At 42.6% G+C, this 25133-nt stretch overlaps 1 protein-coding gene across 1 annotated transcript in view; it reads right to left on the bottom strand.

Moving 5' to 3' along the window:
* Nucleotides 1-25133, bottom strand: part of CEMIP (cell migration inducing hyaluronidase 1) — a 139571-nt gene that overhangs the window by 69837 nt on the left and 44601 nt on the right. The gene's annotated exons all lie outside the window — the stretch shown is intronic.

The raw sequence follows: 25133 nt of genomic DNA, 5'->3' as shown, positions 1-25133 counted from the left end.
CCACGCCATGCCACGCCACTCCCCAACCCCACCCCCACTTCCACCTCCTACACTACTCCACTCCACTCCACATCACCTCCACTTCCACCTCCCCTCCACCTCCACCCCCTACTCTACTCTACTCTCAATAAGCCACCATACCCCACTGTAGAATGAGTCAAAATTTACGTGATTCTTACTTATAGCTAAGTAAGATTCAGGCAAATTTTGACTCATTCTACCGTATTCACGGGAGTAATTAGTTTGGAAGCTGAAGCATGTCAACCCTGACTGGTACCACAAAGAAAAATAGGCGGGGCCATCCTTTCTCTCTCTCTTCTTTGGCATGCTTCCCTCGCTTTTCTTGGCATCCCTTTTATTCCCTCTCTTCACCTTTCCGATACCATCTTTCCTTTCTCTCAGCCCTTACAAAACAGGCTACTATAGGACAAGTAAGAAGCTTCCCTCAAATGTATGACGTCACTACTTACAAAGACCTTTTGAAATTGTGCCATAAGCCTTTGTGACTTGAAGGTATAATATTATTTGTCTTTTAAAACTGGTGCTCAAGGCAGGTATAATTCCCAGTGAGGAGATAGAAAAGGATACCCATAACTGCATCATGCAGGGGTGAGACAGTTCTAATATATTTCTCCAATCTAGTGCCCTTTAGATCTCTTGGACACACATCTGCAACAACTGCAAACAGCAAACATCATAACATGCAAACATCATAACATGCAACCATCATAACATGCTGGCTGCAAAGTCTGAGAGTTCCAATGCCAACACATCTAGAAAAATGCCAGGCTAGAAAGGGAATAGCTGTAGATCAAAGACACTCTAACCATGAAAGAAACAGTTTGATTAATATTTTAGACCAGTGTATCTCAACCGTGACAAGTTGAAGAGGTGGTAGACTTCAACTGCTGGAATTATCTAGTCTTCCTGGGAAATTCTAAGAGTTTCTAAGTCCGCACATCTGCCAAGGTTAAGAAGCATTGCTTTAGACAACTCAGAATGCTTATGATATAAATTAAATGAGAACTAAATAGAACACCAACCTTTCCACAGCTTTTTCATCCTATTCAGCCAGCTATGCTCCAGCAAGACTATGAGAATTATTCTAAAGCACAAATACACCATTGCCTAATTGCCACTGCTGTTGACTTAGCTTAAAATAATTGCTGGGCAGGTAGGCGAAAAGATTATGAGCCATTGCAGTAAACACGTCAATGGCATTTTAAACACAAAGGGTGCTCAACCACTTCTTAACAATTATACTGGATAAGACAAGGCCAACAATATTAGGCAGCATTCTTAGACAGCACAAAGCTATGATTGGATTCCTGCAGAGAAAAAAATGCAGATCTGGAGTCTTAGGCTACAGCATAAACCTGGTGCCATAGTAAATATATGTGTGTTTGTGTGTGTGTGTAGTTTTCTTCTCTTGCCAGCCAGCCAGCCAGATTGATTTGGTTATTGCAAGTTCTGACAACATGCTAAACCTTAAAGTCACTTAACACGCAAAATTCCTGTGTTTCCATAACACACAGTACCAAACAAATACATGACATTTCTTGGTTCTTACAACAAACAAAGATAATGACTGAGTTTCCCATACATAAGGTAAAAGTACCTCTCGGACATATGTGCTAGTCATTCCCAACTCTAGGGGGTGGTACTCGTCTCTGTTTCAAAGCCGAAGAGCCAGCACTGTCCCCGAAGACGCCTCTGTGGTCATGTGGCCGGCATGATTGAACACCGAAGGTGCATAGAACGCTCTTACCTTCCCACCAAAGGTAGTTCCTATTTTTCTACTTGCATTTTTACATGCTTTTGAACTGCTAGGTTGGCAGAAGCTGGGACAAGTAACGGGAGCTCACTCTGTTAACGTGGCACTAGGGATTCGAACCACCGAACTGCCGACCTTTCTGATCGACAAGCTCAGCGTCTTAGTCACTGAGCCACCGCGAGCCACCGTTCCGATACCTACTGGACACAAAATGTAAAACCACGTTGTAGCCTAGTTAAATGTGTCTTCCCCACCCCACCCCAGCTCCATCTTGATATGGACCATTTTTTCCTAACCAGTCAACTTTTGCAAGATGTTAGAAAGTACAACTCAATATATCTCAGCTCAGGAAGAATTGAAAAGGTCCTATAAGGTTTTTTCCTCAATGTAAAGATGAAGAAATCACTCAAGATATGGAAGCGCAGGTCCCTGAAGAGATGGCTACTTGCTCCAAACGGAACTAACCAGCTTTTGAATTCCGTAAGCAGCTATGTGAAAAGGCCACTGTTACTCTTCTTGGGCAAACTAGGTTCTCCAGTGGAAGGCAGAACATAGATTTTCAGCCTGTTTGATTTGGAAGTTAGAGGAGAAGGAGGAGGAAGAGAGAGTCAGAATTCTCTTCTTTACAATGGAAAACGCAAGTCCAACTGTTTATCGTCTCTCAATGCCAAAGCGAATGTTTAGAACAGGGGTGTCCAAACTTGGGAACTTTAAGACTTGTGGACTTCAACTCCCATAATTCCCCAGCCAGCCATGCTGGCTGGGGAATTCTGGGAGTTGAAGTCCACAAGTCTTAAAGTTCCCAAGTTTGGACACCCCTGGTTTAGAACTTCGCCTACTGCCAGCTGGCTCTATTAGTAAGCCACTAATTCCATACTCATGTGGAAATACAGCAAGTGCCTTCGAGCTTCGCTGGAAAATGCTGCCTTATTATCATCTCTCATCGAATAGCTTTCTTATTTCTTTTAATGGTCGAGGAGGTCCACCATTGTGTAGATAGCTCACAACAGTGACCCTCCTCGAGGAAATTTGCTTTGAGAGGACGATGCCCAAGTATAGCAGAGGACACTGTGCAGAAGCCATGAGAGTGCCTTCATGTGCTTGTGCTTGCCAAGCCTGCGACCCCCATCCCGAGTCTCATCTCTTTAAATCCCCTGCACTCCCAGATAAATCAGCAAGCAAGAAACTTTCCATCCTGTTCACTCAAATGCAATCAGTTGTCATTTATGTAAGTGGGACTTAACCTTAACTTTACTTTATTGTCATTGTACGTGTGTAAAACGACATTCACATAGCACTCAGAGACCAGGCCCGACACACATGACAATCCCCACACACACCTCCACCCACCCCAAAATTCCCCACCCTTAAACCACCCAAGCATCCACACAACAGACCAAGTAGTGCTGTCCAATAGCTCACTGATGGTGACCCTTTAGCCACTCAGAAGACGTGTGGTCTTCTACTTTTAATCGTTCTGTATCTTCGGCCAGAAGGCAACAGTCTAAAAAGATTGTAAGCAGGATGGGAAGAGTCTCTGAGAATGTACCATTGGTGGGATTCAATTTTTTTACTACTGGTTCTGTGGGCGTGGCTTGGTGGGCGTGGCATGGCTTGGTGGGCGTGGCAGGGGAAGGATACTGCAAAATCCCCATTCCCTCCCCACCCCATTAACCTGTTTTCCATCTCTGCTCTCCTGTGCAGGCCAACAGAAGAAGACCCAGCCAATCAGCTGGGACTTGGGAGGCAGCAAATAGATGGGGGCAGGGCCAGCCAGAGGTGGTATTTGCCGCTTGTCCCAACTACTCAACATTTCCGCTACTAGTTTGCCAGAACAAGTAAGAACCGGCTGAATACCACCTCTGGACTTAACCGAGATTCTGAATATGTGAAATTTTTAGGAAGAAGCTTCTCACAGGCTTGGCTGTTCAACAATGGAAACTGAATCAGTGAAGATCAGGTGTCAGGCCTGTAGTTATGTTTCTTTTAGGATCTTTGGCCTGCCACACTTTCTATTAATTTCCTATGCTGGTTCATTAGTGTAGTAGTTGGGAGGGGGGAATAGAAAGGAGTAGAATTGTGGAATGTATTGTTGTCATTCTTTTATAGAAGCTCAAGGTCATCTTTTGTCTCTGCACCTCGACACCTGACCGGAAGCAGAGGGGTGTAGATGCCAGCGTGGAAGATGATGATTGGAACATGTGATGGATTTGTGCGTGTGGGGATAGGATCATGAACTTTCAACTGGGTGGAATTCCAGGAAGAACATTAGAGTTGGAATTCCATAGACGTGCTAACTTGCCTGTATGATTAAAAGGGAACTTTAAGGATGATTCTGCCTTGGTCTCTGATGATTTCATACATGGTATTTAGAACGCCTGACATCAGGAGACACAACCTTATTAAGAGGCTGGTGCCATACATCTGTCGGATGAGGCCTACTGTTAACTCCTAAAAAAAAACCTGTCCATAGTGACACCATATCCTTGCTTTGACTACCTGTTCACTTATCTAAGAGAAAACCTACCATGACCACTTTCACAACTGCACCAAAGCTGCCGTGAGAGAAGATTTGGTTTAGACTTGGTCTTTATTGCAAAGCCAGTCATTATGGCATATAAACCGTGATTTATGGCACAGCATTACTTGTTCCCCTCGGCAATCACTTATTTATGGAAATATAATTTAGTGAACCATAGCTTATGCAGTGCACGAACTAGGATGATGCAGAGTTTGGAAGAGGGTTATCATTTATTTTAATGATTAGGCACAAGGAAAGGTTGCACTTTCTCTCTCTCCTAAAGCAGTAGAAGAGAAAAGATAAGCTACGATGTGGTTTCTCTAACATGAAAGAAAAGAAGAATTAGGGGTGATGTGATAGCAGTATTACACTATTTGTGGGGCTGCCCCAAAGAAGAAGGGGTCAAATTATTTTACAAGGCACCAGAAGGCAAGACAAGAAACAATGGATGGAAATTAATCAAGGAGAGAAGCAACCTGGAATTAAGGAGAAACTTCCTAACGGTGAGGACAATTAACCAGTGGAATAGTTTGCCTTCAGAAATTGTCACTGGAGGTTTTTAAGAAGAAACTAGACAGCCACTTGAAATAGTACAGGTTCTCCTGTTTGAGCAGTGGGCTGGACTACAAGACTTCCAAGGTCCATGTTTGGTCCTGTCCTGTCCTATTACTCTACTCTACTCTACTCTACTCTACTCTACTCTACTCTACTCTACTCTACTCTACTCTACTCTATTATTACATTCAACTTTACTCTACTCTACCCTACTCTTCTCTACTCAACTCCAGTCTATTCTATTCTATTCTATTCTAGACTGGGTGGGAAATTCCCTATGATGAGACAGATGCTTGCACATCTTCACTTGGGAAGGAACTGCTTTCTGGACAGAGAAAACCTAGTAGTACAAGAGGCAAGAGAAAGGACAGGAACAATGCCAAGGAAGAGATATTGTTTAGCTCTTCTCAGACTTCAGAGCTGGCAAGATTTAAAGTTTAGCTTGCAAGATTTAAAGTCAACAAACCGACACTGTGCAGCGAAATCTGTTTCTTTTAAGGAGTCTATGTTTGCTCCTCTTAAAAGGAGAAATTTAGCAGGTGCCACATTATCCTGCACAGAAAGAAGAAAGTTTAATGTCTTTAATTACAGTACATTCCAAAAGGTGTTTGTGTTTTCTTTTTGCCTCTTTAGAAAGTAGCTCATTTATTAAGTAGCCAGTTGGGCCAAAAGAGTTAGAAAAATTGTTCCAATATAAGCTGGAATTCCTCTAACACACACACACACACAAGTAGCCATTAAGGAGCTGTTTGGCTTGGACATCAATGGGTTTTTACATCTCTTATTTTGGCCAGAGGCTTGTTTTGAAAAGATTCCCAGTCCCTGGGATCTTTCCAGATAGCAAATATTAGCAGATGGTGCTGAAAGCAGATTTTTAAAAAAAAGACCTTTGATAACTGCTTACTGCAGGTGTCAGTCTCCAGACAAAAAAATAATAATAATGCAAAACAAGGCAGTGGCAGGTCACAATTCTTATTCAAGCCAGAAGGCCCAGCTGGGTCATGAATAGCCTTTAGGAGGCTTATAGAGTGCTCCTGGGGGCTGGGGAGGGCAAAGTGCTCCTGGAGAGGTGGGCCCCCTAAAAAACGAGCAAAAAACAGCCCGTTTTTCGCTCATTTCTGCCCTCCCCGGGAGCACTTTATAAGCCTCCTAAAGGCTCTGCATGGCCATTTTGGTGAAGGGGGTGGGGTTTTGGGAGGCAAAAAATGCTGTATTCAGTGTATAAGACTCACCCAGATTTTCAGCCTCTTTTCTGAGGAAAAAAAGTGCGTCTTATACTCCAAAAAATACGGTACACTGCCAGAAACGGGACATTCAGTGTACAGCTTAAAATTCCAGGGCTAAATCCAACTCTCCAACTCCTTAAGTATCCGGCTCCAAGCCCCCTCCTATTTGTACTGACTTGTAGGTATTAACACAGGAAAAAAAATGGGGGGGACAGACAACTGTCTCTTGCCAATGACCCACAACCTTGTCTGCCCTTAACAGAGGAACAAGCCCAATTTCAATTCTGTCCTAGACCTCTCTCCCTATTTTCTTCCAAAGACTAAACCAGTTGGACATCTCTGCTTTAGATCCCCGAGAATACAATCCAGTCCCTGACTGTGTAACGAGGAATTTCCATCACGACAAGAAGCAGAAGTTCAAATGTCCTCATTTGCTCGAGGAACAAATGACTTGGAGATGCAGAACAAGTCTTAGCTCGCTTGAAACTTACCTGGAGAAGTTTGAGGATTCGGCTTGCACCTGGATCGCTCTCCACCGACCCTTTGTGGATTCCCCAACTTGAGATCTGTTCCAATGGCTTGACTGGCTAGTTGCTGAAACCTGCTCGCTGCTCCTGTACCTGCTTGTTTCTTACACACTGGGGTGGAGACAGATTTCTTTTCTGCCTCTGTAGCATAGATCTTGTTTACCAGCGGCTCAGCTCACCTTGTTTCCCCCCCTTGTTGGGGTGGCAATTTGAGTGAATGTGTAATTTTCCAGAAGGTCAAACTTATTGTTTCCTCTTCTTCTTCTGGGCGAGTAATACTACCCTTGTCCCAAGCAGAAATTGTAGTAGAACATCCTTGACTCTGTCGAGTGAAGGTTGAGATCTTGCACACAGAAGAGCAAAAGACAGAGTGAGGAATAATATTCTCTCTCTCTCTAAAAGTAAATGACTAGCACATCTGTGCTAGTCATTCCTGACTCTAGGGGGCAGTGCTCATCTCTGTTTCAAAGCCGAAGAGCGAGGGCTGTCCGAAGACGTCTCCGTGGTCATGTGGCCGGCATGACTCAATGCCAAAGGCGCATGGAACGCTGTTACCTTCCCACCAAGGTGGTTCCCAATTTTCCACATTGCATTTTTACATGCTTTCGAACTGCTAGGTTGGCAGAAACTGGGACAAGTGACGGGAGCTCACTCGGTTACGCGGAGCTAGGGATTCAAACCGCCAACCTTTCTGATTGACAAGCTCAGTCTCTTAGCCACTAAGCCACCATGTCCCTATATCTCTCTGGTCCTGACCTAAATCTGAGCAACTCTGACATTAATTCACATTTCCTGACAGTTAGAACAATGAATCAATGGAACGACTTCCCTCCAGAAGTTGTGACTGCGCCAACACTGGAAGGCAAGGCAAGAAACAGTGGATGGAAACTAATCAAGGCAAGAAGCAACTTAGAAGTAAGGAGAAATTTCCTATTAGTGAGGGCAATCAACCAACGGAACGGTTTGCTTTCAGTGCTCCAGTGCTCTAACACTGGAAGTTTTTAAGAAGAGGCTGGACAGGCTCTTGTCTGAAATGGTAGGATTTCCTGCCCGAGCAAGGGGTTGGACTAGAAGACCTCCCTTCCGACTCTGTCATTCTATTCTTGATGGCCTAGGAACTTCTTCCTTCCAGTTCACAATTTCAATCTCGTGGAAGGTTAAAAAAAAAAGACTTTCTTTGTACAAAGCAACAAATAACTTTTCAGGTGCTGCCGAAATCGTTCCATGTGCCTGAATGAAAATATTTCTTCCTGCAGATAATAGCAGGTAAATAGATCCAGCGCAGCCCCAATGGACTATGATTAAGCAAGATGTAAATTTGCCTTCCACATTCCTGAATTTCTTTGTGGTTGTTTTGGTTTGGGCTGGTTTTTTTTTTTTGTTTTTTTTTTGTACAGCAGCGGAGAAGTAGGCTTGAATGCCTGCAGGCAAGAACTTGGGAACAGGGCAGAAGGCAGAGAGAAGCTAAGCAGGTTCTCAGTTCTCACCTGTGGGTGAGGCTTTCCAGAGAAGATGGTTCTTACACCCTCTTGAAAATTCTGGCTCCTACCACAGATGGCCAATGCAAAATAAAAGTCAACCAAATAGCACCTAGCAATAGCACTTAGACCATTTCACCTTTACAGCCCTCTCTAAGCGATTTCCAAAGTTAGTCTCTTGCCCCCAACAATCTGGGTCCACATTTTACCCACCTTGGAAGGATGGAAGGTTGTGTCAACCTTGAGCTAGTCAAGAAAAAAACTCCTGGCAACATGAAGAGTTAGCCTGGAATACTGCATTGTAACCAATGTGCAAGAAGGAAGGAAGGAAGGAAGGAAGGAAGGAAGGAAGGAAGAGCACTTAGACTTGTATACCACTTCACAGTGCTTTTACAGCCCTCTCTAAGCTGTTTACAGAGTCAGCATATCCTCATTTTACCCACCTCGGAAGGATGGAAGACTTCATCAACCTTGAGCAGAGGTGGTATTCAGTAGGTTCTGACCAGTTCTGGAGAACCGGTAGCGGAAATTTTGAGTAGTTTGGAGAACCAATAAATACCACCTCTGATTGGCCTCGCTATTCTCTGCCTCCCGAGTCCCAGCTGATCAGGAAGGAATGGAGATTTTGCAGTAACCTTCCCCTGCCACACCCACCAAGCCATGCCACACCTACAGAACGGGTAGTAAAAAAAATTCAAATCCCACCCCTGACTTTGAGCCTGGTGAGATTCGAACTGTCAAATTGCAGGCAGCCGGCAGTCGGCAGTCGTAGCCTGCAGTACTGCACTCTAACCACTGCGCCACCATAGCATATTGCCGTGCCACAGTTGATGATCCTAGATGTGGTCTGCATGGGATATTACCATGCTCCAAACTTCACAAACTTAGTAAAACAAAGCCAGGATAATGGAAGCAAGAAAGTTGCCTTACTTGTGTTTTACAGACCTGTTTCCAGCTTTGTTCTGTTATTGTTTTTTCTTGGCAGCCTCAGGTGTCTTTCTGACCCTCGAATTCTCCAAACAGCCCCACTTTTTATCTGACACACTTTTGTTTGTGAGTCATGCAAGCAGCCGATGCTCTGTGGTTTGAGAATGAGTCAGTGACATGAAGTCAGGCAGACAGGAGGCAAGGCTGTGCCAATGCAAGGGAAATTGAGCCACCAGGGGAAAAAAATGTAGGCCAGGGACCTAACCTCGTAATGCTCTGGATCTGAGCCTTGAAGGCTCCTAACACAACGAGAGAGAAGTGGAAGAAACTCCAGCCGGAGCCATCTGCAACTTGGCCAAACTCTAAAATGATGGCCAACGGCTGTGGCCCCCTCTCTAGAATTACCCCAAAGACAAGATTTATTTCCCTATGAAGAAGAAGCACCAGACAGTCAGAGTTGCTCAAAACAAACCACAGGACACAAGACAGAATCTTCAAGGGAAGCAGGATTCTATGTGGATAATTACAATTTCCCAAAACATCTAAAGGGCAGTTTAACGTTAACTCTAAAATAATGGCTTTTAGTCCTTCAACATCAACCATCTCAGCAAACTCTGGGTTTACTTTGCAGAAACCCTGCGAGTTGCAGAGGATTCTGAAGCCGGCTGGACTTGACCTGTGCCTGGAAAGTAAACCACAATGCATCTCAGCCTGTTTATTTTAGACTGACCAGTTTCTAATAATTGAAGCTAAGGGTTTCCCTCCCCCCAACCTTACAGGAAATGGAACTGGACATTATTCTAAAACAAAATAGATGGACTATCACTAAGTTACCCCTTTCTCTAGATGTCGTTTTCTATAGGATGTCTTGGGCAAGGGGTTGGATTAGATGACTTACAAGGTCCCTCCCAACTCTTGATATTCTGTTATTATTATTCTGTCTTTTGATTTCTACAGGCGGATCAAAGTCAATAGGGGAAGCCAGTTTCACTTAACAACCATGTGACTCATTGAACAATTGCAAAGATTCATTTAATGGCAAGAAAGGTTCACAAAATAATCAATTGCAATGATGAATTTAGTGGCAGGAAAGGTCAATAAATGAAGCAAAACTCACTTACCAAATGTCTCACTTAACAATAGAAATTTTGGGCTCAATTGCAGGTCGTAAGTCAAGGATTAGGAGCTGTAATACAAAACAGCTGGAGAATTTGGCAATGGTGTTTTAAAATCCTACTGGAGTGTGATTAAAAGAGCATTTGCAAAATCTTCCCTGCCAAAGAGATTCTTAACATACATCTACTCAAGAATCATTTTTTTATTTGGGAAAAAAAAATATGGATTCTACCCAATGACAAGTTCAATTTTTCAAAACTACGGTAGCAGCATAATCTTCAATCCAGGCTGTGAATTGGACACTTTTTTTCAAATGGAGGCTACCCCTCCTTTATAATTTTTAGTGTCCTGATCTCAGAAGGCTGGGGAGTGGCTGTAACATTAGTTGAGGCACCACTGATGTCTCCTGCCCTTTGTGGGATTGATGATAAAAATGCAAGGAGTAGATGGGAGCAATTTTTTTTTAAAAAAAATCAAATTTGAATCATCTATTTGATTGCCAATCCCATTAAGATTTCCGATTTGGAAAATCGGTTTAATACAGGTATCTGTGCACCCCCGGAAGGTATTTCAAAATTATTTAAAAGCATCTGATTCGGAGGTCTAAAACCATTCAATAAAAGTAAAGGTTCCCCTCGCACATATGTGCTAGTCGTTCCCAGCTCTAGGGGATGGGGTTTATGTCCTTTTCAAAGCTGAAGAGCCAGCGCTGTCCGAAGATGTCTCCGTGGTCATGTGGCTGGCATGACTAAATGCCGAAGACGCACAGAATGCTGTTACCTTCCCACCAAAGGTGGTCCCTATTTTCCTACTTGCATTTTTTACATGCTTTCGAACTGCTAGGTTGGCAGAAGCTGGGACAAGTAACGGGGGCTCACTCCATTATGCGGCGCTAGGGATTCGAACCGCCGAACCGCCGATCTTTCTGATCGACAAGCTCAGCATCTTAGCCACTGAGCCACTGCATCCCGCAAAACCATTCAATAATTTGTGTGAAAAGATTCATCTGAACTCTCTTCATCCCTGTACCTCTAGCAATACATCCTACGAAGGTTGCCGCGCCTATTTTCAGCGGTTTTCCTAGCCAAAGAATTCCGCAGCATTGCGTTTTGCTATCCAAATTCAACAAAATCATCAGAAGGTCTCTAGGGAATGCAGAGCCTAAGGGGGATATATATATATATCCCCCTTAGGCTCTGCATTCCCTAGAGACCTTCTGATGATTTTGTTGAATTTGGATATATATATCCTACTAGTTATCCATGCCTTTTAGACCCAGCGAACATTAATACATTTAATTCCCTCTAAGTCTTCTACATCCTTGCCAGGATATCTCAGGAAAGGAGAGCTTTAAAGATCTGGTTCCATTCTCCAGATCTGACACTGAGAGCCAGGAACCTGTTTGAGGATCTAGGAATGTTTCACATCACCCAAAGCAATTTGCAGTGAATACTTTTGTGACCATGAAAACTATTTTCAAACCAAAGCTGACCTCCATCCTTCCAAGATTAGAGAAACAGAACTATCAGGATCTGACTCCTAGTGAAACCTCAACCCTTGTTCTCTTCTGCTTAGAAAGGAGCAGAGCCGGCATATAAAATATTGAATCTGTCATCTGCACCTCTACAACTGTCTGATTTGGCTCTACAACCAAACAAGACAGACACCAACTTCAGAAGATAATTAGAATGGCAGAAAAAACAATTGCTACCAACCTGCCTTCCACTGAGGACCTGTATATTGCACAAGTGAAAAAGAGGGCTGTGAAAATATCTACAGACCCCTCACATCCCGGACATAAATTGTTTCAACTTCTGCCCTCAACGACACGCTCTGCACACCAGAACAACTAGACACAAGGACAGTTTTTTTCCCCCTGAATGCCATCACTCTGCTAAACAATTAATTCCCACAGCACTGTCACATTACCTACTAAGACTGTATTACTATGATTCTTCTCTTTCTTCCTAGTATCTATCTTTTTCCTAGTAGCTATCTCCTCCCACTTATTGCTATGACCATGTTGCTTGTATCTTTCAAATTTATACTGTTTTGTTTCCTAGTATAATTTGATTGCTTATTAGTAACCTATGACTATCACTAAGTGTTGTATCTTATGATTTTTGATGAATGTATCTTTTTTTTAAATGTGAGAGCATGTGCACCAAAGACAAATTCCTTTTGTGTCCAACCACACTTGGCCAAAAAAGAATTCTATTCTATTCTATTCTATTCTATTCTATTCTATTCTATTCTATTCCATTCCATTCCATTCCATTCTATTCTATTCCTTCTCCTATTCTATTTTCTGTTCTGTTCTGTTCTATTCTATTCTATTCCTTCTCTTATTTTCTATGCTATGCTATCCTATGCTATTCGAGCAGAGACGGCATATAAAATAACACAACAAAGCTTCCCCGCCCCTCATCAAAATACAGTAAAATATATTTATTGGAGGAGTGGGGGTGTGTGTCAAATGAATGTTATATTTTCAAGGCATTCTCCAATAAAAAGCCTGTAACAAGCATCTCAGGATGTGTTGTTGCATCCAGCAATTAAGATGTGGCACGATGGTGTCGCTGATTAAGAAAGCTTTCGAGCGGTCGTAAAATGACATTCTGGCTTGTTCCCCAAAAGGCTTCTCACGTCATCCATCATCTGCACTCTTCTCCGTATTAGGGGGATGTATTATTGGAGGGATATTGGAGGGACTTCTGATCAGCACCTTGATTGCAGATTTGAATCCCAAGGGATCGGATCTTCCTTGATTTGCAAGCTTAGCAAAAGTGACTGGAATGGGGGAGAAAGACAGAAAAACAAGAAAATACAATTGGTCACTTGGGCAAATGATTTGTAGAAAAATGTATGCAATGTTCAGTACACGGAATTCTTGTTAACACTTGCTTGCATTCCATGAAATATGACATAGTGTAGGTTGCTTAATGCTCCCCCTTCAAATTGCTTTTGGATACATACCCATTTTTTTAAAAGATACAGAACAAAAAACCAGGACAGGCTCACCAAAGGAGACATAAGGGTGCGTTTTGGAGAGAGCTTTTTTTTCTGGCAATAGGCCCTCATTCAGCATCAATACCTTCCAAGCTCCTGAAAAGTGCTTAACTGTCAGGACTGATTTTTGATCTGTCTTTCAGCTGTGCAACATCCAGAATCTGATTCTCTAATGGAAAAAGTATGCAATCTACGCTGAAGAATCCAAAACCTAACATAGGGTGTTTAAGTTTGCACTCATCAATGGTGCATCATCACCCAGGGCTGAATATTTCTGATTGAGAACTGGTAACTGATTTTCAATTCTGACTATTTTAGAATATAGAATAACAGAGTTGGAAGGGACCTTGGAGGTCCTCTAGTCCAACCCCCTGCTTAGGCAGGAAACCCTCCACCACTTTAGGCAAAGGGTTATCCAACATCTTCTTAAAAACCCCTTGCCCCAGTTGGCAGCACTGAAAAAAAAAGAATTTAGTGTTAGGGTCTACAGGAGAATCTAAGAACTCTCCGAATTGAGCCTTCCTGCTTTTACAGAGAAGCAGGCACAAAGGAGATGCTGGGCCAGGGAGTCCCTTTGTGCAATGGGCACGTGGGCAGAGCCATGGAACAATGGGGTGACCCGTTCAAGGCAGCCTCATTAACTCTGATGTGTTTCTGTAGGAAGGGAGGCAGCTGGAGGGAAGGAGGGAGCCAAAAAGGCCTGTCAGCAAACTTCTCCTGCTTATGCAAGCAAATCTGTCAGAGCTAAGGAATCCATAGATGGCAAATGCTGGGGCCTCTGCCTCCTGCTACGGCCACCTCCCAGGTGGAATGGGATGGCCTTTTGCAAAATGGAGAGGGCAGAATGATTAAAAGGATCAGGGAGGGGGGTGCAGATTCCACCCTTGCCTTGTAGCTGGCAGGGGATGGGTTTTAATTAGCTCAACTGCAACAACCCAGAGAGAAATTTGGATGTGGTGGCTGGGAAGTGAAGACAGTGGAGAATGTCAAAGGCCATCATGCTTTTGGGGAAAGGAGGAAAAGATTGACGTTCTATGGGGCCGCTTCTCCAATATTTGAGGACCCCACCAACACAGCTTGAGAAATGTATCTCTTGTGGAAGGGAAGTTCTTCGTATGAAGGCTTTACAGCAACCAAACAAGATAAATGGAGACTTCAGAGGATAATTAGAACTGCAGAAAAAACAATGGCTACCAACCTGCCTTCCATTGAGGACTTATATATTGCACGAGTCAAAAAGAGGGCTGTGAAAATATCTACAGACCCCTCGCATCCTGGACATAAATGGTTTCAATTTCTACTCTCAAAACAACATTATAGGGCATTTCACACCACACCATTTAGACACAAGGACAGGTTTTCCCCCATGCCATCACTCTGCTAAACAACTAAAGCCCACATCACTGTCAAACCATCTAGTAGGGCTACAGTATATTTACTATTATCCTCATCTTTCCTATTACTTATCTCCTTATCTTCTTATGACTATAACTTTGTTGCTTGTATCTTAGAGTTGATGTTGTTTACTTTGTATCCTAGTATGATTTATGTTGATTGCTTATTTAGTATCCTATGACTATCACTAAGTGTTGCATCTTATAATTTATGATGAATGTATTTTTATGATGATTATGATCATGATTTATCACATATTGCTTGTATGTACACTGAGAGCTTATGCACTGGAGACAAATTCCTTGTGTGTCCAATCATACTCTACTCTACTCTACTCTACCCTACTCTACTCTACTCTACTCTACTCTACTCTATTCTACTCTATTCTACTCTCAATAAGTCACCATACCTCCAAGTTGGAGGCTATAAGCAAGAATCAGGGAAATTTCCATTCTATTCTATTCTTTATCCTCAACCGTTTTCTGGATGAACGGAGATGCAACCATAAATGCGATTGCTAAGTTCCTGCATCATGGTGACCTCCAAACTAGGTATTTTCCACAACCAATTGAGGCTAAACATTGGTTAGACTTGGAATCACACATGGCTTTCCCAGGGATAGAAAAGATTTTAGTGCTGCTGAACAAAGCACTCAGCATTCCTTCAACAGGCCATATTGACTGAAGCTAAGACGCTGTTTAACGTCTCTAGAACCTTACAGCTTCCCCATCCTTGCTTTGCTTTTCATTTCAGAGCATTGTTTAAGGTCAGCGTTTGTCAGCCTTGCAACTTTAAGATGTGTGGACTTCAGCTCCCAGACTTCCCCATGCCTGCTGGGGAATTCTGGGAGTGGAAGTCGACAATCTGAAAGTTGTCAAGTTTTGAGAAATGCCGCTCTGTCTTGATCGATATAAGTGGCCCAAATAACAAAGAAGCCTAATTAATTTCTCAATCACCGCAATCCTGAAACAAAATGCCCACAGGAGAAAAAGAACAATAGTTGTTAAGAAATGTAAAGCCCCCTATTATTGCCAGTTTGAGCCTGCTTCATTTTTTTATTTTAAACCACTATATTTTCTCCCATCTCCCACTAATTTTTGCAGGGTAGCAAAAAACAAACAAATAAAAAGAACCCTGTAGAGCTTAAACCATGCCAAGCTCTTCATTCTCTGTACCAATGTGATAGAGGCGTTTGCAACATTGGTATTTAGAACAAGGAGAGTGAATCGGAGGTGGTATTCAGCCAGTTCTGACAGCTGCTGGACAAACGGTAGTGGAAATTTTGAGTAGTTCAGAGAACTGGCAATTAGGCTGGCCACGCCCCTGCTGCCTCCCAGCAGCCCAGCCGATCTTCTTTTGTTGCCCTGAACAGGAGAACGGAGCTGGAAAGCAGGTTAGTGGCGTGGGGAAGAGAATGGGGATTTTGCAGTATCCTTCCCCTGCCACACCCACAAAGTCACACCCACAAAGCCACGCCCCACAGAACTGGTAGGAAAAAAAATTGAATCCCATCACTGGAGTAAATGTCAGTAATTTTTTTTTAATAATATCAACTTACTTTGGGGGCCACAAAAGCACAGAACAGCATCCAAGAACCCTAACATTGCAGAAGACTAAATATTCAGCAATTGGAAATAAAGCTGTTAACTTGCAGGAAAAGGTACAGAACTGCGTCACAGGGTCTGGCTTTCCTATCAGGGCAAGATCTTTTCTTTCTAAAACAAAGATTTGGCTGAGTTTTCCAGCCAAATATTCTTGACCTATTTTTCAGAAGAATTACTATAGAGGGGGGGGAAAATAAAAACAAACCAAACCCATCAAGTCAGGTTAAATATGTTAAGCAAACGGCAATTGCTTTATTTCACTAATACCATCTACGTAAATTTTGGGGTAGCAGGTTATGATGAATTCTGTGAATGGTGTTTTTTTTTAAGTCCAGCAAAAAAGAAAAGAAGTTGAAGCAAAATCTTTCTAAGGACTGGGATGGATTTTCAATTGAAACAAGTTTTATTTGAAGAAGCACCGTTTATGAAGAAGAGAATAGCCAGTTCTTTAAACCTGACATCTGTGCAAAGATTGCTTTTACAGATATTTAATTTTTTTTCTTTTTCTTTTTTTAAAAAGGAAGCATTTTTCTTGTTCCTTTTGAGACCTGGATCTTGCCCAGTTCAAATGCAAGGCACTCAAGATAAAATCTGCCTCTCACTCCATCCATGAAATGCTCAGTTTATTGTGCATAATCTTCTGGTCAAATTCTGCATCTGCATTTAAAAACTTTGGACCAAAATGTCACCAGATTGGAACAATCCTCAAAAAATATTTGAATAACTGATGCTCATATTTCAGAATTAATTGGGGAACAGGCCTACAAAGAATGAGATCTCTTAATTCTTCTAAGCCACATACCATCACTGGTTGCCCTTACCTGTGAGTGACAGATTAGAAAACAGCTGCCAGCCCATGTAGGTGGGACCACAGCAAAGACAAGGGAGGGCTGGATAGAAAAATTAACCCCGATTCCTTTCAACTTAACCTTAATTAAATACTGTATCCATTACTCCCCCTTCATGGATTACTGCCTTGTCGTGGTGAAGGGACTTGCGTAGCTCAATCAATCTATGAGCTATGCCGGGCAAGGCTGCCCACGATGGACAGGTCATGGCAGAGAGCTCTGACAAAACATGACCCACTGGAGAAGGAAATGGCAACCTACTCCAGTATCTTTGCCATGAAAACCCTATGGACATTTTACTTTCCTGGGCTCCAAGATCACCGCAAATGGGGACTGCAACCAAGAAATTAAAAGACACTTTCTCCTGGGGAGGAAAGTGATGGCAAATGTAGACAGCATGCTAAAAAGCAGAGACATCACCCTGCCAACAAAAGTGCATATAGTCAAGGCTATGGTTTTCCCAGTTGCAATGGCTGGCTGTGAAAACTGGACCATAAGAAAGGCTGAGCACCAAGAAATTGAGGTCTTTGAACTCTGGTGCTGGAGAAGATTCCTGTGAGTCCCTTGGACTGCAAAGCGATCCAACCAGTCAGTCCTAGAGGAGATCAACACTGACTGCTCTTTAGAAGGCCAGATCCTGAAGATTGAACTCAAGTACTTTGGCCACCTAATGAGAAGGAAGGACTCAATGGAGAAGAGCCTAATTCTGGGAAAGATTGAGGACAAGAGAAGAAGAGGAAGACAGAGAATGAGGTGGCTGGATGGAGTCACCGAAGCAGTAGGCGTGAGTTTAAATGGACTCCAGAGGATGGTAGATGATAGGACAGTCTGGAGGAACGTTGTCCATGGGGTCATGATGGGTCGGACATGACTTCACAACTAACAACCACCACAATCCATTACTCCTTGATCCAAGGAGATGGGGGAAATTGAGGGCTTCTTGGTGCTTTCTGAGCTTGGCTGTTTTCTTGCAGAAGTTTCATTACCCAAACTAGGTAAGATCATCAGTGGAAACCCTATTCCCTTATAGCACTGATGATGATACCTAGTATGGTAATGAAACATCTGCAAGAAAACAACCAAGGTCCAAGAGCACCAAGGACCTCTCATTTCAAACCTGAGCTACAAATAGTCTCCTTTATTGGTACCACAGATGGGAAAATTTTCATTCCTCCAACTTTCTTCAGTCTTTTATATAACACCTTAAGCATCGCAGAATTTGCTGATCCAGAGTTTTTTTTAATGTCCAAGCTGAAGGAGGAAATCTGACCTTGCCTAATAGTATGCTCTCCATGTTTTTTCCCCCTCCCTGTTTCCATTCAGGTTTCTCCCCATCCTTTCTGAATGAGTCACTTTTAAGCTTGGCTAAAAGCAGGGAGTTTCAGCCTAGTGTGACAGACACTGTCAAAAATGGTGAATGCATCAGACAGGGTTGAATTTGGATGGGAAGCAGGAGGCTTCAATTAATGCTGATCCATGGATTTTGCCACTTGCCCTCAAGCAGAGATGAGGAATCGTGGATGCCTACCAACTTTTTCAGGCTCTCCCTTGAGATTAGATATACTGGGCAGGATTGTTGCTAACTAGGGCACTAGGTTGATGACTTCCATACTACGGTATTCAACTCAGCCAAATCCTATTAGGATAAAAAAAAAGGTTACTGCCCCAAAACTTTGCATGGTACAGCTCTTATAAGTAGGCCAGATCAAAGCATTCTTAAAAACTGTATTTTGTGGATTCTAGGCTATCAAGGGACACTGTGGCTCAGTCACTAAGACACTGAGTTTGTCAATCAGTAAGGTCGGCAGTTTGGTGGTTCGAATCCCTAGTGCCGCATAATGGCATGAGCTCCCATTACTTGTCCCAGCTTCTGTCAACCTAGCAGTTCGAAAGCACGTAAAAATGCAAGTAGAAAAATAGGGACCACCTTTGGTGGGAAGGGAACAGCGTTCGCTGCGCCTTCGGTGTTTAGTCACGCCAGCCACATGACCACGGAGACGTCTTCGGACAGCGCTGGCTCTTTGGATTTGAAACGGAGATGAGCACCGCCCCCTAGAGTCGGGAATGACTAGCACATATGTGCAAGGGGAACCTTTACCTTTAGGCTATAGTAAGAGCATTTTCCCTTCGCTTCTTCTCCTTATACCAAAGACAGTTGAGGTGGGAAAATCTTGACTTTCTTTCTCACATTTTCTTGTTTTCTCAGGCTAAGTTAACATTTTACTCAAAGTTTCCACCTATTTTCTTCAAGAAAACCCATTTCTGCTTTCCTTAAGAGGGCACAATTTGCTTTAACCCCCTCGGAAGTCAAATTCAAAGTTGATGCTTTTCAGACTTGGAGTGAAGCTGGGAAGGTTGTGTCCCTGTTTAAGCCTGGAGAAGTGAATTCGCATCTTCCTCCTTCGTGAAGCCATGCCGTTGCATTTAGTGACAGTTAAAAGAGGGAAGGATGGGGAGTACTCAGATGGAGGATCGTGAACTGTACGAATCTGTTTTCAGATTATTTGACCTGCTTTTGCCAGCCACCAAGAATTTTGCCTATAAATCTCTTTTGTTCCATGTTTATGTGGCAAGAAAGAAAAACCACAAGGAATGTGGAACAGATGCAAAAAAATAAAAAAAGGGCAGCATCCAACTCTTCTGCTTAAAATACATCCAAGGCAAAAAAAAAAAAAAAGACTTAGCATGCAAATAGGAAGGTCCAGTCACTGATTTACTTTAAAATAAATAAATAAAAAAAAGGAAATGAAAGGGGAAAGGGAGGGAAAGTAAACACGGCAAGTTTTATTGGAAAGTCTACTGGCACCATTCATTTTTAAAAAAAAAAAGAAAGAAAGAAAGAAAGAAAGAAAGAAAGAGCAGAAAGAGGGAGGAAAGGAAGGAACAAAAGAAAGAAAGACAGACAGAAAGAAAAAAGGAAGGAAGGAAGGAAAGAAGGAAGGAAGGAAAGAAGGAAGGAAAGAAGAAAGGAAGGAAGGAAGGAACAAAAGAAAAAGGACAGACAAACAAAAAGAAAGACACAGACAGAAAGAAAGAAAGAAAGAAAGAAAGAAAGAAAGAAAGAAAGAGGGGGAGGAAGGAAGGAAGGGGAGAGAGAGAGAAAGAAAGAAAGAAAGAAAGAAAGAAAGAAAGAAAGAAAGAAAGAAAGAAAGAAAGAAAGAAAGATTAGTCAAGGAGAACCTGAAGATAATAACTAGGATTATTTTCAGATGATTGTTAGAAACTGCTTGGGCTAATGATAGAGCTCTTGAAAAGAACATGCTTAATGACAACGCCTCTTTTAAAGGGTTTTAATATGGAATGGTGGGAAAGAAATCAATAACTACAATGCTGCTACCAGCATTCCATAGTTGATAATATCATGAAGAAGAACTTGGCTGGAGGAGGCTTAGCTGTTTGACTTATGCAACCGCCAGCCCGATGCATTCAAGCAGCTTTTAACCACAGGGAGGAAGCTTATCTTTCAATATTAAGAAGATTAGTGGTCATTAATAGCCTTTTCATTCATTCATGACTGTGCTTCCTTTCAAACTGTCTTAAGTGCCTGGCCATCACGGCATGCCATGCCACTGCATTCATCAGTTTAACTAACTGCTGGGTGAAGAAACAGATCCTTCTACCTCAGTCTTTCTCAACTCTGGTGGCTTGAAGAAGTGTAGACTTCAACTCCCAGATTTTCCTGGTCAGCCTGCTGCTCTGCCTTGATTTAGGAAGCTATTATCCAAGACAGAGAGCCGATAAAAGTTGATTTTAAGGCGTCTATCTTAGCTGGAAAACACAGTCTATATGCCAAAGAGCCTTGGTGGTGCAGTGGTTAGAATGCAGTACTGCAGACTAATCTGACCACAGTCTGGAGTTTGATCCTGATGAATTCAAGGTTGGCTCATCCTTCCGAGGTCATTAAAATGAGGACCCAGATTGTTGGGGGCAAGAGGCTGACTCTGTAAACCGCTTAGAGCGGGTTGTAAAACACTATGACGCGGTATATAGTCTAAGTGCTATTGCTATCTTTCAGCACTATTCTTCACCCAACCGTCACTTATATAAAGGACATTTGTCATGAACATTTATAGGTATTTCAAAAAAATTGGTTAGTGCACCATAAACCTCCATGGCATTGGTTGTATCAAAGAGCTTCTTATACACAAATATGACAGAGCACCCATCCCTGTGGAAAAAATATCCCCTGGTTGAGATACAAGAAAACTGGACCATGCAGCTATTAAACTACACGGACTGTTGCTTGGATACATTCATGTATCATGTTGAATGACAGACCTACCTTATCAAAAAGCCACCTTGGCGTGGTCGTCTGTCTCTGCCATCCTGAGAAATTGAATCCGGATCCACATGTACATCAATTGAATGTCTGCTCCTGACACCAACCTGAAATTATTTACAAAAAGGGTAGTTTGAATTAACACACACAATTAATTGCTAGATTCAACAGCTAGGTTACTGGGACTAGAATAGGATTAACTGTTTGAATTTTTGCATGGGTCAAATACATCAGGTTCAGCACCTGTCCAGTCTTCTCTGGGCCTGGAGGTTAAGCCTGATTAGATGTCTTTTGAGTTAATGCCCTTGCTCCCATATCTCATTGGCTCATGGACAACTGTTGGGAGAGTCTAGAACTGTGCTCTTTAATGTGGTACCCTCTGGATTGCAACAACCAGTATTCCTAGGTAGTCCAGCCAATAGCTAGGAATTCTGGGGGTTGTAGTTTCAACACATCCAGAGCATGCCTTGTTGGAGAGGACAGTTGCAGAAGAAGATGGACCAGTTCAATGGACTGGCAGAACCACATATGTTGTTGTTAGTTGCAAAGTCGTGTCCTACCCATCGTAACTCCATGGACAATGTTCCTCCAGGCCTTCCTGTCCTCTCCTCCAGAGTCCGTTTAAGCTCACGCCAACTGCTTCGGTGACTCCATCCAGCCACCTCATTCTTTGTCACCCCCTTTTTCTTCTGCCCTTAATTGTTCCCAGCATGAGGTTCTTCTCCAGTGAGTCCTTCCTTCTCATTAAGTGGCCAAAGTATTTGAGTTTTATCTTCAGGATCTGGCCTTCTAAAGAGCAGTCAGTGTTGATCTCCTCTAGGACTGACTGGTTGGATCGCTTTGCAGTCCAAGGGACTCACAGGAGTCTTCTCTAGCACCATAGTTCAAAGGCCTCCATTCTTTGGCGCCCAGCCTTCCTTATGGTCCAACTTTCACAGCCATCCATTGCAACTGGGAAAGCCACATATAGGGTCTGCAAAAGGACGTGACTTGAAACCATAAAAGTTTCATACAAAGGCATTCATCTGGAACCTCTATATTGGAGTTACACTCAATATCCACTACTGTTGCAAAAACCATAAATATAATTCCCTGCATCCTCCAACAAGGCACCAACGTCTAAAATTCAGGAGACACGGGCTGGTCAGCCAATCCTAAATGCTCATATATATCATATAGAGTCAGTTTGATCTAGTGGTTAAGGCCCCAGGCTAGAAAGCAGGAGATCTTGAGTTCAGGTCCAATCTGAACCATGAAAAGTCAGCTCGGTGACTTTGGGCCAGTCACACTCTCTCAGCCCAACCCTCCTCAGGACTGCTGTTCCGGGGAAATTAGAAGGAGAAAGGAGTGTCGGATTTTATTCGCTGCCTTGAGTTATAACAATAAACAATAAGGCTGGGATACAAGTAAATCAATAAAAGACATTGAAAAGCATGCTTGGGTATCTAAATCAGATAGGCATTTGTGTGGCTGTCTTCTAGACACAAGACTTGCCCTTTCATTTGATCGAAGGTGGCAATTATCCCCTTAAACAAGAAGTCAGCAGTGCATCCTTAAAATGGCAGTTTAAGGGTAACAATTTTGTACAACTGTTAATTTGGAAGGAGGAGAAATGCCCACCTGGGAACATGAAAAACTGGGCTGACTAACTATTTGGTTTTCAAGTGCTTGATTTGATTGGATAAATCTCCAACCTGCAATAAGATTGATTATGAGCGGTGGTGGCGCAGTGGTTAGACTGCAGTACTGCAGGCTATTTCTGCTGCCTGCTGGCTGCCTGCAATTTGGCAGGTTGAATCTCACCAGGCTCAAGGTTGACTCAGCCTTCCATCCTCCTGAAGTGGATAAAAGGAGGACCCATATTGTTGGGGGCAACTATGCTGAGTTTGTAAACCATTTAGAGGGCTGTAAAGCACTGTAAAGTGGTAAAGGCAAAGGTTCCCTTCGTGCATAGGTGCTAGTTGTTCCTGACTCTAGGGGGCGGTGCTCATCTCCGTTTCAAAGCTGAGAGCCAGCGTTGTCTGAAGATGTCTCCGTGGTCATGTGGCCGGCATGATTAAATGCCAAAGGCGCATAGAACGCTGTTACCTTCCCACCAAAGGTGGTTCCTATTTTTCTACTTGCATTTTTACATGCTTTTGAACTGCTAGGTTGGCAGAAGCTGGGACAAGTAACGGGAGCTTACTCTGTTATGCGACGCTAGGGATACGAACCGCCAAACTGCCGATCTTTCTGATCAACAAGTTCAGCGTCTTAGCCACTGAGCCACCCTATTTATATAAGTCTAAATGCTATTATTATTGCTATTATTGAGCACGGGATGGAAAATAATTACTGGGGAGCAAAGAGAGAGAGAGGAAATAAAGGGGGAAAACTATTATTAAAGCAGCAGCGAACAACTTTAGCATATGTTAACCAATAGTACAAGTTTGGATGATCCACATGAGAGTTTGTCTTTCTTCAAAAGAAAGGCAGTCAGTTAAGTCAAATTTTTTCCCTGCCATCTACAAATCTCCATTCATGTTCTTTCTAACACAGGAATAGTAGATGTGATTAATTTCCATATTTTGCACACGAACGTTTCACTGGGCATGAAATGGTAGCATTTGTACTGTAAAATCTAAGCAAGCAAAAGAAAGGACAAGAGAGAATTTTTGAAAAAAATAAATGAATCTAACAGACAGCTTTCTGAAAGAAAGGGCAATAAAGGACATAAGGTCAGTATACATATTATACATTTATCTCCCAACTCCCTTTCGTAGATGACAACCATTTCTGAGTGGATTTGGTCAATCCCAGGATAAAGGGATTTTTCCCCGACTTAGTGTGTGGTTAGCCATACTACAATTTTTTTTTATTTAAAAAGAAAACAAAGCAAAACATTCAATTGACTGCCTTGGGGGGGGGGGATGTCAAGCTCCCAGAGGAATTTTAATTACATTTATTAAGGCCTTGGATGTGAAGGTTTTTTTTAAAAAAAAACATTGTTTTCCAAAGCATGTGTATTTAGAACACATTGTGTAAAACAAACACATTGCCAGAACAAAAGGAAAAGCTGAAGAACTCACAAACACAAGTGAGCGACAAATAACAGATTTTAACATTTTTAGGGTGGAGAGGGGCTCTCAATCTTTCCTAAGAAATCAATCCAAGACAGAGACAGAAAAACTTAGCCTATTAACATTTGTTAGCACAACAGTTCTGTTTTTACAAAGAAAGGTGAAGGTTAAAACTGCCTTAAGAAAAGGATGAGAGCCAGTTTGATGTAGAGGTTAAGGTGTTAAGACAGAAACCAGGATCCTGTGAATTCTAGTCCCGCTTTAATAAGCTGGTGGTCTTAAGCCAGTCATTCTCTCTCAGGCCTGCAAATCACAATTGTCTGAGTTCACCCAGACATCAAGCTGAATATTCTTCTTGATATCATTAAAATGAGCTCTCCCTGAGACAAATTAGGAGTATTCAGGAGGAGACCAAATTCCCAAAATGTCTACTTAAGGGAATATTCAAGTCCAAGGCCATGCAATTCTATATCAGGTTGCCAACTGAGCTTGAAGCATCGGATCATTTAAATCAATTTGATCCAGTTCAAACCACACAAACACATGCCTTTCTGCACAGTGGTTAGAGTGCAGTACTGCAGGCTCCTTCTGCTGACTGCCGGCTGCCTGCAATTTGGCAGTTCGAATCTCACCAGGCTCAAGGTTGACTCAGCCTTCCATCCTTCCGAGGTGGGTCAAATGAGGACTCAGATTGTTGTGGGCAATATGCTGTCCCTGTAAACCGCTTAGAGAGGACTGTAAAAGCACTGTAAAGCAGTATATAAGTCTAAGTGCTATTGCTATTTCTGGCATCTTAACTATTCATTTTGATTTCT

The sequence above is a fragment of the Natrix helvetica genome (genome assembly GCF_964273705.1).
Source record: "Natrix helvetica genome assembly, chromosome: 12".
In the NCBI taxonomy this organism is placed as follows: Eukaryota; Metazoa; Chordata; class Lepidosauria; order Squamata; family Natricidae; genus Natrix; species Natrix helvetica.
This window is presented reverse-complemented; position numbering and strand designations above follow the sequence as displayed.